General features: G+C 50.2%; 1 protein-coding gene across 4 annotated transcripts in view; it reads right to left on the reverse strand.

Moving 5' to 3' along the window:
• The window catches only part of Ac13e (Adenylyl cyclase 13E), a 202,406-nt gene that overhangs the window by 79,630 nt on the left and 108,908 nt on the right, over positions 1-13,868 (reverse strand). The window contains exon 1 of one of the 4 annotated variants that reach the window (XM_077702516.1): positions 11,750-12,209. The exons of 1 other annotated variant lie outside the window; for it this stretch is intronic. The gene's annotated coding sequence lies outside the window, so the exon portion shown is untranslated. Of the gene's footprint in view, positions 1-8,051; positions 8,201-11,739; positions 12,210-13,868 lie in introns of those variants that run through there. 2 more of the 4 variants (XM_077702517.1, XM_077702518.1) reach the window with 2 other exon arrangements.

A 13,868-nucleotide genomic window follows, 5' to 3' on the forward strand; every position in this document is an offset into this window, starting at 1 on the left:
CTGCAGCGTCTTTAGCGTAGACAGTCTACGCGCCAGGTGTTGAATAACGAAAGAAACAGGGAAGAACTTGAGTAGGAAATCTTGTTAGAGGTTGCGGAAGGACGTGCACGGTTCACGGAAGTGGCGTAGCCAGGGGGGGTGGGGGGAGGGCACACCCCCCCCCCCCCCCCGAAAATGTTTCGTGCCAGGATGGGGTGCGGTTCAAGTAGCCTGAAGAACCGCCTGATGTCGCCTGCAGGCGTGGAACCTGCGGTTTTAAGCACATTCTTGCTCCTATAAATCTTAAAACAAGGGCTACGTCAACGTCTGATCCCTGTGCTCACTCCGGATGCTGTACATGTCAACATATACAGCCCGGCTGCATTTCGCGCCGGATACACCGAGCTGCGCCGGGAACCTACCGCGAGCCGATCGAGGCAGTCCCGCTGTTTCGCAGGCGGAACAGCACGGCCGGGAGATGACGGAACAGCAGGAAAAGCTTCATATATATGCATACATGTGGTCTGGACTTTAGCGTGTCATTCCTTGTCTTTACACTGGTACAAAGTGTAATAACATGACAGAGCATTCCACTGTATATTGTTCAGTCAACTATCAATCCTTGATGTGTTTATTTTTCTACCGACATCGCATTTCATTGACTATTGCAGTTCCATAATTTGTGCTATATGAAAGCATTGCTCTGCCACGCTTGGTGACACGCTGGGCCGCTCGATACCGGCGCGATAACCTTCAAATCGTGCTCGACTGTACTTCATAGCTGATAAGAAAACTTATTAGTCTCTTTCCTAAAGGAGATATAAAACACGCGAATTGTCATAGTAAACACCCAGTGTTGGCCTCCACTTCCGCCTGACGAACTTCAGGCACCGCGCGCCACTCCCGAGGACACTCATGATCACGCTCACGAGCACGTGCCCGCATAACCGCCTGCTCTACGGACGAACGAATCACACGTGGCCTACCCATAGACCGGCGAACGGGAATTAAGGCCATCATCATAATAATATTAATCATCATCATCATCATCATCATCATCAAAGCTCCTTAAGGTGGGCTTTACTGTTAGCGCTCAGCATACACAAATCGCATGCTGAAGTGAGTTATTTCAAACCTCGTTTGAAAAACAATGCGCAAGAAGCCTTGCCTACATATTTCCCCCTCCAATCTTCTGGTCGACTGCGCCCCCCCCCCCCCCCCCCCCCCCCCCCCCCCCCCCCTTGAAAAAAATTCCTGGCTACGCCCCTGGTTCACGGGAAAGTAAGCAGACGGCGAATGTCCGAACTAGCAAGCCGCCGAACAAATATAGCTCAATAATGCCTTTTCCCTCTCTCTCTTCTCGAAACAGAAACTTGAGAGCCTACAGCGCCCGAAAGGATGTGGTACGGAGCGCGTAGTTACAAAGCGAGGCGTAGAGAATCCATACACACCTGCGCCTCGTTAAATAAGAGAACAAAATAAACGAAACTGAGAAAAAAAGGTGGAGGGTCGTTGGAGGAGCAGCTTGTTTCTCTTACATAGAGTGCAATCCTACTGTTTTTCTGTCAGTCAGTGTTCCCTTCGGGTGATTATCCGGTCTCCACGTCACGGATGAGTTCAAGCAGACAGTTCGCTCTCCCCCATCGCACACTAACAGTGCCCCTTACGCAGGCGAAATCAGAATGGACTCACGCGTTGTTCCCGCTCGTGCGATCGCTCGATTAGGTATTTTTATCTAGAAAACTCCTCGATCGTTTGATTTTTACCCCTATTTCTCGCAAAAAGGAGAGATAACTTTGTTCAACATTTTTGAAGTTGAATTGATATTTAAAACTACTGCGCACTTCGGAGTTCAAACCCGAGGAATGCGGCCAATTAATTTTACTCCAAGAATAATATTGGGAATTAAGGACGGAATGTTGGGCTACTTGGTTTGAGGTTATGAGAAATTTTAACGCGCCCAAGAAGTATATCTGGCTATCGAGACCCCCCGATCTTAAACGTTGGATATGGGGACCCCAGTACCACTCTCTTCTTGGCTGTTTGCGTGCAACTGGTGCAATGTTGTACCTATAAACCTCCCTGTTATGCCGTAGGGCAACCTATCGCATTAAAAAAAAAAAAAAAAGAAGCACCGTATACTAAATTCGACGGGCCGTTTCTGTATTTCGACTCGTCATAAAAACAACCCCGCTGTCAGGAAGCTAACCTTGTGTGCTGGGGCTCAGCGAGATAACATCAGCACACAGTGCTCTTTGCCGAGCTGAGAGCTCGGTTTATTCGCTTTTTTTTTTTTATTAGCCCTCCGCATTTCGTTTTCATTTTTTTCCCCTTGTGAACAGTAGCAGAACGCTTTAGTTAAAGGGGCTTTCAAGGAGACAGACAAGTTGACTTATATCGAAAGAGCAACGCACCCAGTGCAACCGCATTGTGCGTGACAGCATCTCTTTGGTGGACAAAAAAAAAATGACGAAGACATATAGACAAACGAGGGCGTTACAGCAAATTTTCAGCTCGACGATTACGGGCGTAACAAATGTTGAAGACACTTTTCCCGCATCTGAGCAACAATATTAACTTACGGGATCGCAGACGCACAAAGAGCGGACCTTGCACCTTTCGGTAGCTTGCTTTTACGTTCGCCACTATTGAAAGCAGCGCGGCACACTCCGCACAACAAAGGATGTGCGGGAAACGAGACAGATATACTCGTTGTTTCATCGTTTTTGTTTGCTTTCCAAGCACGAGGAGCAGCTTTCGTCGTCGACCCTCAGGGACCGGGGTACAAAAGTTGCAATCTTCGTTCTAAAACAAAGAACTTAGTTCGCACTTTGTGACCTTTTAATGGTGCCAAAGAGGCGGCCGTGAGCGTCATTAGAGCTTGCGTCCGTCCCTTACAATTTCCCGTTTGTTCGCACGACCCTCGAGTCTGGCAACCTTTCCAAAAAGAAAAAAAAAAAAGAGAGCAAGAGTCAGCGACGGCGGGCAACAATGGCAAGCAACGAGCCGCGGGGCGCGGTATACTTATCTGCGCGCGCGCTCCGAGAACGCGCTGACGATGCGGGGTGAGCGGCGCGGACGCTGTGCCCCCGGGTTGGGCTTCGCCGCTCGACTCTTCATTGTGCGCAGAAACTGCATCGGTGCGTGGCGCTGGCATGTAACGAATGCCGCCTCGGGTCCCTCCTCCAATGCGCCTCAGGAGGACAATGACTTGCAGCCGCAGGGAGATCTGCTGCGCGGTCGTTCTTGCGCGACTCGGGACTCTTTTTCTTCCACGCTCTTTTCTCACGCGCCGTGTCTCCTTTCTGTGCGCCACAATCAACCGACTGTAATCCGCGGCCTTTATCTCTTGGCGCGGATTGTAGGTTCGCTTCACAATTTCCACCCATAATATCCCCTCTTCTTTTTCTGAATCTGCAATGAGTCCTGTGTGACCGCCACACGTTCATGTTATGCAGTAGCTTGCGCGCTCTCGCCAGCGAGAGAGACTGTTTTCTCTCTCTCCGATGTGTCGTCACTCACCAGTGTCTGCAGATTCAAGCGTGTGATTGATTGATTGATTGATTGATTGATTGATTGATTGATTGATTGATTGATTGAGGGGTTTAACGCGTCGACGCTACACAGGCGATGAGGCGTGTCGTAGTGGAGGGCTCTGGTTTAATTTTGACCACCTAAGGCTTATTAAAGGGACCCTGCAACACTTCTTCAAATTTTTTTGAAATCTTAAATTCTTGCAGAACGTAGCCACCCAACACACCCATTACTTAGATTAGGGGGTCGCAAAGTACCTCAGCCAAAAATTACTGTTCTTTGCCCATCAGATAACTTGTAAACTCGCTGAAAAGATTTTTTTTTTCTCTTTCAAGGTCTTGACGTTCTTCGACGGCTCTAATTACGTCACTAAGGCCATGTAGCTGCTTTTGGCCGGTTTTTCTTCAGTTGCAGCAATAAACGGTTTTCGATAGCAACTTAAAAAAAAAGCCACAAAAGCAAAGCAGAAATGGAAGGCGTATCGTGCTGGCGATAACTATAGCTTTCGCAGTGGTTCAAGACGCGAATGAGAGTGAAGGCGCTTATCGAAAGTGTTGCAGGGTCCCTTTAACGTGCGCCGAAATCTTGAACACACGGGCGTTTTCACTTTTCGCCTCCATCAGAAAAGCGACCTCCGCGGCCTGGAATCGAACCCGAGTCCTTGGGCTCAGCAACACAACGTCTCAGCCACTGAACCACCGTGGCGGGTAGAGTCATGTACACTTCTGACCCCTCTCCAACCTGTCTTTTTCTCGCAGGCGCATGGGGTCGCGCCGGGAGAGTTTTCTGCGTTCACGGGACCACCGGATTGTTCTTTCCCCTAGCCACATACAGTTTCGCTTTAAAATCATTTTGCCTAGTCCGCGAAGTCACCCGGGTAAATCGATGAGGGGTTGCCCATTACCAATGAGGAAATCGCCGATTCTGCGTGGCATCAGATTGGTTGGCTTAAGGAGGAAAACGGCGGCTGATCTCGTATAAGCGCGCGTGAAGTATTTAACAAGGAAAACGTCGCGTTAGCTGCGCACGTCGCTACGAATCAATGGCCGTGACATCACCACGAGCTGCACCGCAAAGAATGGTGACGAAAACTGCATACCAAGATTTCCGCTCTTCCTGAACATGAGTCACGACAACGAATTCGCCGTGCGATGCAATGATACGTGTTCCTTCAGTCGCAGTGTATGGCCGACTTCTACCCCAAAATGTTCACGTGGAGGTTTTATGCACAAAAAGCTACAAAATGCACCTCGGCTATGTTCCTATTTCGGAGTCTCACGTCATGGGAAAACCGCTGGGGCTTCTTGGGTGCAAATAAATAGAATAATTCAGCAGGTCCTGTCGATCGAATGGGAATCGCACGGCCACGATTCCTTTGCCGCGGAAGCTGCTTAGTACACTATCCCTCCACCTCCTCCTCCTTTGGAACCATCGCGTAATCGCCACGCAAAAACTGAAGAAGCGCCTTGAATCCCCCGTGGTGCGCCGCAGCGTTTTCCGGAGTGCGATGGAGTGAGCGGCGATCGTTTGATCGAGCCGCTCGTCGACCTTCCCCAACCGGCACTCACGCAACTTGAGAAACCCGGGCAGCCTGCGCTGCTCTGTGTGATGGTGCCGTGCACGCTTCCCGCGAGAGCTGTTGCCTGCCGTGTGTATGTGTGCATGCCGTGTGTGTCTAAATGAGGAGTGCAGACATGCCCGAAGTCAAAGCATGTAGCACTGTTAGCGGTGACCCAAAGCATCGAAGTGTGCAGATAAAAATAGACGGTCCCGTTGAGTAGGAGAATTTCACAGCGCAGCCAGCTTTCACTGCGTGCCACCTAGCGCGACGGGGCAAAGGTGACAAAAGTTCTTCGCCCCCATTCTTTCACGCCTTCTTTGTAGCATATTGACACGCCGGCCAACAATTCTGCAACCACCTTATCCCTTTTCCTACAGTTGCCCAACTTTGTAGAGCGTAGCGCACGTGAATTAAGAGCAGAACACCAGCCAGAGTTAGCAGTGTATACAATCCTGTTAGTTTTTTAGTGGGTCTTCCTGATGCCGCAGCCACATTTTGGGAGCTCCCGCTCCACCAGCAGCGACGGCGTTGCTTGAGCACGGCGCTAAATTCCCAAACGCTTACCCGAGTGGCAATAGGGTACCTCATCTCTATACACCAGAACAGTTTCTAAGGACAATACAAATTTCAACTCTTAACGGGCCGGCATGAATGCCTGTCTGGTATCGAAAGTGAGCCACAGACAACAAGACCGGTTTGCTGTATACCGAGCTGTATACCCAGCATAATTGTGCTATATTCACGCTACCCTGAAACTACCATTTCGCCTCCCGTGTGCGACCGCATATTATGCCTGAGTAAACGCGGCACTGGCAGGCATTTTTTCTGTTTTCCTTCATGGTTTCCCCCAAGTCCATTCAACATGTTTTCCCTCCTTGCCAGATATTACCAAAGCCTCGTATTCGCTCGCGGGGTATGGTGCGCCGTTGCGCTACTCGGCCGACCAGGAAATGACCCGGTAGAATTGATTTTGCGCGCCCGAACTGAGGCGCCGAGGCGAGCCGGCATTGGTCAACGTTCGGGGCCGTTCCTTTGTTCCCTGTCCCTCCGCGCTCGTGCCTCTACTGCTGTTGCCGCACTAGACTTTGTCATTGCCGTATTCCCCTTTCGTGCGTGCTTCATCTGTCTGTACGCCCCTTCGGAATGCAGGAACACGCCATTGAACTCCTGCTCGTCGAGGTGCCCTAACGGCGCGACCATGCATATATATTCGCGCATACTTGGCGGAGAAGGCACGCTGACGTCAGACGGACGAAATTGCTTCTAAAAGTTAGGCAGGATGTGATTTATAAACACGGAGCAGATTATGCAATTAAAAGCAAAAATGTAAATAAATAAAGATGCCAAGCGTGCTTTTTTTTTTTCCAATTTTAAGACCCCAAGTTTTCATCGCATAAAGCTGAAAACAACACGTACTCAAAATCTCGTCCCAACTTGGTATCAAATTTCCGCGTTGGTACAAATGTTTGCCGTTCTTTATATACTATAAAAGGAAGTAAGTTTGCGATTGTGCCCTCAAGCGACCTTGCGGCCCATTCGAAACCGCTAATCACTTCATCATGAGCGGAAATTTGAAATGAGTTGTCATCGCCATACTTTTCTCTTGGCGTCGGGAGTTGACGGAGTTTTGGAGATTGGAATCTGGCGTATTACCTTTGTTATTAGAAGGGGAAAAAACGATAAGCTTTTGATAAACTTCTATCCAAGAACTTTTTGTATCGGCTGAAATTTTAAGAGCCTTATTAACATTCACGTTCGCAGGGGAGAGAATTTCGTACCCAGTGCCCGGAATAAATAATACACAAGTGTTTCCGTGAGGACAGCAATAATAAATGACCTGATTTATTCATGTACGAAAGTCAGGAGCAAGAGCGGATCGAGGTTGGCAGCGATTGTTTAGTCATCGTTTGATCGACGGTGTTATCGACCAAACGAACGGTTTTACAATGCTTCCCGCGGTGAACGGTAATGTTTTTTTTTTTTTCGTTTGCCTTATTCTGAGTTCTATCGCTATCGTTTCTTCATTCTCAAAACAAGCTCACTAGTATATCTTTTGATGAGGGAACTGCAAACGTAAGACGTAGTAGTTTTCTAACGTGGTATCATTAGCGTCACTAAATAACGCTAGGTATCATATCTGCACAGCGAAGTATTACGAAAAAAAGTATGCTGTTCGCACGGTATAAGAATGCCGCTAATAATACATCCTTTATTAATGACCTCGTTTTGACATAGAACGGCATTGATGGTGCGAAGCCCAAAACTGTGTTCATCCGTCCGTCCATTTTAATCACTCCGTAGAGCGCTTATGATAAAGAGATACCAAAAGTCCAGGAATCCAAACATTCGAAAGGTCTAAGAATCACGTGACCGTTGAGTTAAGGGCAAGCAAAAGTTCTCTGCATTGAGGCCCCAGAAAAAAACTTGTCTCTACTTAGCCGCGTCAAGAGATCCAACAAGTCAGAAATCCCCGCAGAGGATTAACGGTGATTAAGTCATAAAAATTCGCACATATCCACGAAGTGAATCATGACGAGTGGGCTAGGCACTGGGGATTGTTCTTACCTTAAATCACCCGTGGCATTGCCCACTCGCGCATGTAATTGAGTGACAACGCGTGTGTACAGTATATACTATTCCAATCCTATCCTATACAATTCAATTTAATCCAATCCAATTCAAATCCCTTTTAATCCTATCCAAATCCAATCCAATCCAATGCTCCTCGCGCATGCGCAACACTGTGTACACGGACGCCAAGGCACAGAGAAAGCGAGGCCCTAAGGTGCCTCGCACCTATTATTCTTGTTTATATTGCCACAGCTTTGCGCCGGGCAAGAAAAGGAAGGGCGGGGGGACAATTTAGACATTTACGGAAGCCCGGGGGTCTGTCACTGCAAAATACGGGGTCAGAAGGCCCTATTATTGCCTCGACAAACGTACTCGATCGCAAATAACGTTTCATGCGTGCACTCACGGCTGGCTTCCCTTTTCCCCAGAGGCGGCGACGCGAAAGCCTGCTCCGTAATTGTTCGAGACGGTGGCCGCAGCTGTGTGAGCGCTCAGGGCGACGCACCAGCTGTTGTTCAAGACGCGCTCGATATTTGTGCGACGGCTTGGAGATCGCGTGCGGCAGATATCAGCGCCGGCCGAGGCTCCCACGACCGCTAGCCGCAAGTGTCGACGATCGGCGGCGCTCTTACGCAGGCTTTTGATCCTACCGATAAGTTTGCACTCCCGCCTACATTGCAGAAAAATATGCAGCAGAGGAAACACTCGAGCTCCGAGCAGGAACCCGCCGCGGCGGACGACGGCGGAGCGTAGTCGAAAAGAGTGACTCACTTTTCTTTTTCTTTTTTTTTATTGGCGAAGCCCCTTACGGGTTGGGACTGTTGGCGTCTCCTGTCGTCGTCGTAATCGTCGTTTCATGTAGTCACGGTACTAAAACACCGGAAAACTCGTTTACGCCTCGCGAGAAAGCTGGGCGTTTCAACCATCGTTGTCGTTCGACAAAGGGGCGTTAGTCTTTGTATTTGCTGTTATTTTTACATGGAGTTGTCGTTACCTGCGAGCTTCATTTATAACGGGGATCATTGAAAAAAAAAAGAGTGAGAAGAAAAAAAAAAACAGGAACATGGCTCGCTACAAGTCCTGTAGCTCCCGGTATACGCAAAATAACTCCGATTTACTTCACTTTTTTTTTTATGTTATCGCGCACCGAAATCGTAGTATACCGATACCGTATTTCCTCTTGTATCCAGAGCCGCTCTCCCCACTACGAGCAGTGGATACGCCAGGACGGCAAGAAAGGCTGCACCCTTTTTTTCTGTAACATAATAGCATCATTCAGAAATACATACATGAGTCACGCGCGCCTCCTGGAGCGAGCCCATCCGTAGGCAATCAGCATCGCTTTCACCCGCATCATACACAGAAAGACATCTGCAGCTGAGACACAGACTGAACTTCATTTCCGGCGCAATATTTTTTTTCTCCCCGCTTCTGGTAGACCATGCTTACTAACTAGTCTAGGGTCATTCCTGGTGCCGGTTTTGGTGCCGGCACCAAAACGCCAGAGAAAAAATCTTAATTGCAGCGTTACTTTTCTCCGAAGTTTCCGTTCGCTATCTTCGAGGCGTCGTTCGCGTCCAACCAGCCCGGCTGGCAGTGGTTCCGTTCTTCGAGGGCACGTCAGTCGCTTCCGTGGTGAGCCAACACCATCTAGAAAGATGGTGTTGGGTGAGCGCGAGGTCCCCGGCGCGGGATGCTGCTCGCGTTCTGGGGTGTCGGCGGGCACCGACCACCAGACGAGCACGCGACGAGCGCCTGTCGGAGGAAACTGGCGCTTTCGCAAGCCGCGCGCATGCTGCACGGGAAGCAAATCGGATATGGACCACGCGTCCCGCGCGATATTTCTGGCTGTGCCGGGGCAGGCGCGTTCGCACGTGCTCTGCGCTCCGAACAGGGGCACCCGTCAAAGGGGTGACCTTGGCCGACGGCTGCTAGACAGATCGGCCACGCTCGCCCCCCTTTCTCTCCGAGTGGTGCGCGTTACGTTCTTCTTTTTGTTGTTCCGAGCTCTAGTGGAGCGTTGAACTCGCGAGCGGCCGCCCAAATCAACGATTCGATACTCGCCAGTCGTTTGCGCGCTCGGGACAACGTAAACAGCGAAACGCTAGCACACGGCGCATCGAATTTCGTCGACGACGAAAGTGGGACAGGCTGACAGTCAGAACGTGGTATCGAAATTCCGCTCGGAAACTTGCACTCAGGCTGCACAGAAACTTCTCGCGTTGAGTTGCGCGGCCAAGAGAGTATTTTGTGTTCGCGATGATGATCTATAAAGAACGAAGAATTCCACACAGGCCTGAACTGACTCGGGCGGCCCGACGTACCTGTCCTCCGGGTCACAGGTAAGATATTTTCATAGAGGCTTGAACGTGAAATAATTTTTTCCTCGCACGGGCGGGGTTACTGACTACCGCCCTCTGAAACTGAAGGATGACAAGGTTTTGGCTCAAGCCGACACGCCGGTCAGAAGGTCGAAATGTTGGCTAGGTTCGCCATAGTCTAGCCGGGAAACACGGGTATAAAACGAGGAGAGCTAAAATACCAAGAATTCGAGCTTAAAATGTGTCATAGTGGCTGTGGACTGAAGCTGGAGGTGCTGCAGCTGCGGGCGTGATAATTCTCACCGGCACCATGGAAACGGATCTACGGAATAGTTACGTGGTATAATAGCGGTTACGGAACACCGAATGATAAAAGACGGTAGCAAATGCCCTGCACAATTGTTTGGCCTCTACATTTTTTTACGGTATAAAGAACAACGTTCGACAGCGGCTTAATAACATGGAGCAATCAATAGCTGTAATGCGTCACCGTTGACACCGGTACTATGCATTTACTTAAAAGAAAAACATTGCTCTTAAATCTAGAGGCGCTTTCGAACGACTGTATGTGTTTGCTACTCCTGCATATGCCATAGCGACACAAAAAGAGGCGCGCAATTCCAATATATATTGTGAGGCACAGGCCAGCTGTCTAGAAGCACCGCATTGTTGGGTGGACTTTGCCGAGCACCATCGGGATGCGAGCCCCGGGAAAGGACGAAGAAAGGTGAATAAGATGATGATGATATGAATGAAAATGAAGTATTACTGCCTGGCGAAGCCTGCGGCACGGACGCATACCCTTTTGCTTGTGGTTGACACATAGTCTTTGGTACCGTATACCATCGGCGGAAAGTCCGGATACAGATTTCTGTGCGTCATGGCCAAGGTAAGTAAAGACAGAGATACACGAGAAAAACATTAAAAAAAGAAGTTTGAAGACTGGTCCTTCCTTCATCGTCTTCATTTTTTTAATGTTTTTCTCGTGTGTCTCTGTCTTTACTTACCTTATATATATATATATATATAGCCCGTTAGGCGAGGCGGATGTCATAATAACTTTGCGCGGATTTAACACGGCCAAGGTCTCCTCCCCTTTTCTTTTTTGTTTATTCTAAGCTCATACTCCCCTCCGCCTAACACTCTGCCTAATCATGATATAAAAAAAGGGAGATGGGGTGCACGGGGATTTAGCAGTGTCATGTTACATTACGAGTATACCTCTTATTTGCACAAAAGACATATTACCCACCTCGAACTACGTCTATTGCGCTATGCCGGGCGTCTAAAAGTTACATCTTTCAGGTGCTCGTCCGCTGTTATTATTATTATTATTATTATTTATGATGGTCTCTCGGCCACGCAGCACGCATACAACAACTGGAAGAGCAATGTATTACGTGTGCTTGAACAAAAAACGTGAAAAGAAAGGAGAAATAGGGAGGGAGGGGTGAGAGAAAGAAGTGAGAATACAGAGGAACAGCCGGAGTTGGTAAGTGCAACTGAGTTTAAATGGACGTCACGACGTTGCGATATCGACGCCAGGCGGGGATGGGACAGGGAAAGACTTTCTTTAAGTTTTTTTTTTTTTTAATAAAATCTTCGTCCGGTGTTGTGCGTGCACTTCAACACTACAGCCCAAACACAGTGCGGTGTACGCGAGTGAATAACTTTCCGCGTCGGCGTGAATTGTTAAGAGTGCGAAATTACCCCGTCACCGGCGCTTTACTTAAATTCCCATTTGACTGCCAGTAAACAGCAGAAATGACGTACATCCACGTACCGTACTGCTGAAGGTCGCACGAAATCCATTGGCGAAGGAGGACCCGTAGCAGGCGATGGTTCAGAACACACTCTAGACGGGATGTAGCGTCGTCTCCAAGCAGTCGATCACTCAGAAGCCGATGAGGAGCCGAAATCTTCGGCAGTGCAGGTCGACCGAAAAGTGCACCTAATCAGCGATCACCGAAGGCGACGTTGCAGCAGCACCAAGACGTACGGCAGTACTTGCGGAACGGCCGCTCTCACGGTGCGAGCACGGAGCGGAGAGACCGGAGCGCGTGCGACACGGGACGCGTGGGTGAGCCGCGCAGTTCGGTGCACCTTTGACGAGCTCGCCGACGCCAGCTGGCCCGCGGTGGTTGCGGCGTGGTTCTGTTGTGGCGTCTGCGAGCAGCCGCTCCGAGCTAAGTCGGCCGGTAACCGCCGCGCTGCGCGGTGACGTACTGGAAGCGCGCTTTCCCGCCTCCCTCCTCCGCGCGCCCTCTCCGCCGCCGCGCGAGCAGTCAAGGCAAAGTGCGACCACGTGATCTCCGCCGCAGGCGGCACAGGCCCAACAGCCTCTACATAACGAGTCCCGCTCACTGTTACACTTTCTACCAGTCTTATCGCCTCGTTTCGTATTCCCTAGCAGCCCTGTTCGAGAACGCTGCTGATAGTATTGGGGAACTGGCGTAGTTCTGGCGCAAAATGGAGACGTACAGGGAGCCGGTCTCGTCACCTATCAGCTATGGGGCGTTGAAAGCGAGCAGTTAGCGGGCGCTCGTCTCTTCGCCTCGTCCCCTTCCTCCCCTCGCGGCGGCCAGCCAGCGTGCTCAATGGAAGCTCCTCTCTACGCGGGTCCCACGAGCACCGCCCGAGAACTTTTTTATCGACCGCCGCTTGTGACACGCGCGATAAGGGGACACCCTTCGGTGGCCTCCCCGCCGCGTCAACGCTATTTAGCCCTCGCGGGCAGCCGCCCAGACCAAGGCGTTATTTCGGGATTGATTGCCCCAGAGAGAACAACTTTGGCTCGATGAGGGAACTCCATTCCGCACACAGATGCGGTAATCGGGGGAGGGCCTCGGGCGTTGATGCAGGCTGCGGTCCGGAAGGCCGCAGGGAGGCTAGCGAGCCACACCGGATGTTGTTCTCCTGTGGAATTCCAGGCATGCCGAATACAAGCGGGTGACTTCTTGCTTCATACGGCCAAGTGTGAGCTATTGGAGGCCTACGACGCCCGGAAGTCGGTCTTCGCCGCATCGCTTTGGCGCTTTTCTTTTCGCTTTACCCGTCAACAGCTGAAATCGAAGATACCAGGGCGCAGTATCGATACTGAGGCGACATTCATCATCAACATCACCGTTATCATCATCGCAGTCGTCGTCGTCAGCCTATCTACGCCCACTGCAGGGCAAAGGCCTCTCCCATGGATCTCCAATTATCCCGGTCCTGTGCTAACTGTGACCAATTTATCCCCGCAAACCTCTTGATCTCATCTGCCCATCTAACTTTCTGCCGCTCCCTGCCACGCTTGCCTTCTCTAGGAATCCACTCTGTTACCCTTAATGACCAACGGTTACCTTGTCTTCGCATTACATGCCCTGCTCAGGCCCGTTTCTTCTTAATTTATATTAATATGTCCATACACGCGTTTGTTCCCTGACCCACTCGGCTTTCTTATTCCGTTCCATTGCTCGCTGAGTCGTCATTAATTAAAGTTGAACCCTTTAGTGAGCCCCCAAGTTTCCGAGGCGACATTATATCTACGTTAATAAGAGTGCCGCTCACAGCAATCTATTGACACCAGTGATCGAGCCGCACTTAAGAAGGTAGCGTGATGATGGGTAGCGTGAGAGTAATGCAAATAAGAATAGGAAGCTAGCCCTTAAAAACAAAAGCTTGCTATTGCCGCCCATCAGCGCTAAACCGCCTGTCCGTCATTCGAACGCCGAGCGGGGTTATCCATAACAGCGGCCAAAGTGGGAAGAAAGCATCAGCTTTTCCGTCACGTCGTGCGAGAGTGCGGTGATTTCCACTCCCCATTTTGTGTGCGTGTGTACTCGTGCGTGCGTGCGTCAGCCTCCCAAGCCGCGTTCATAAAGACGGTTCCTCGCACGCGGTCCCCTCGCAATCTGCAT

This window comes from Haemaphysalis longicornis, unplaced genomic scaffold (assembly GCF_048455015.1).
Source record: "Haemaphysalis longicornis isolate Haplotype H1 unplaced genomic scaffold, Haemaphysalis longicornis Haplotype H1 scaffold_3, whole genome shotgun sequence".
Taxonomy (NCBI): Eukaryota; Metazoa; Arthropoda; class Arachnida; order Ixodida; family Ixodidae; genus Haemaphysalis; species Haemaphysalis longicornis.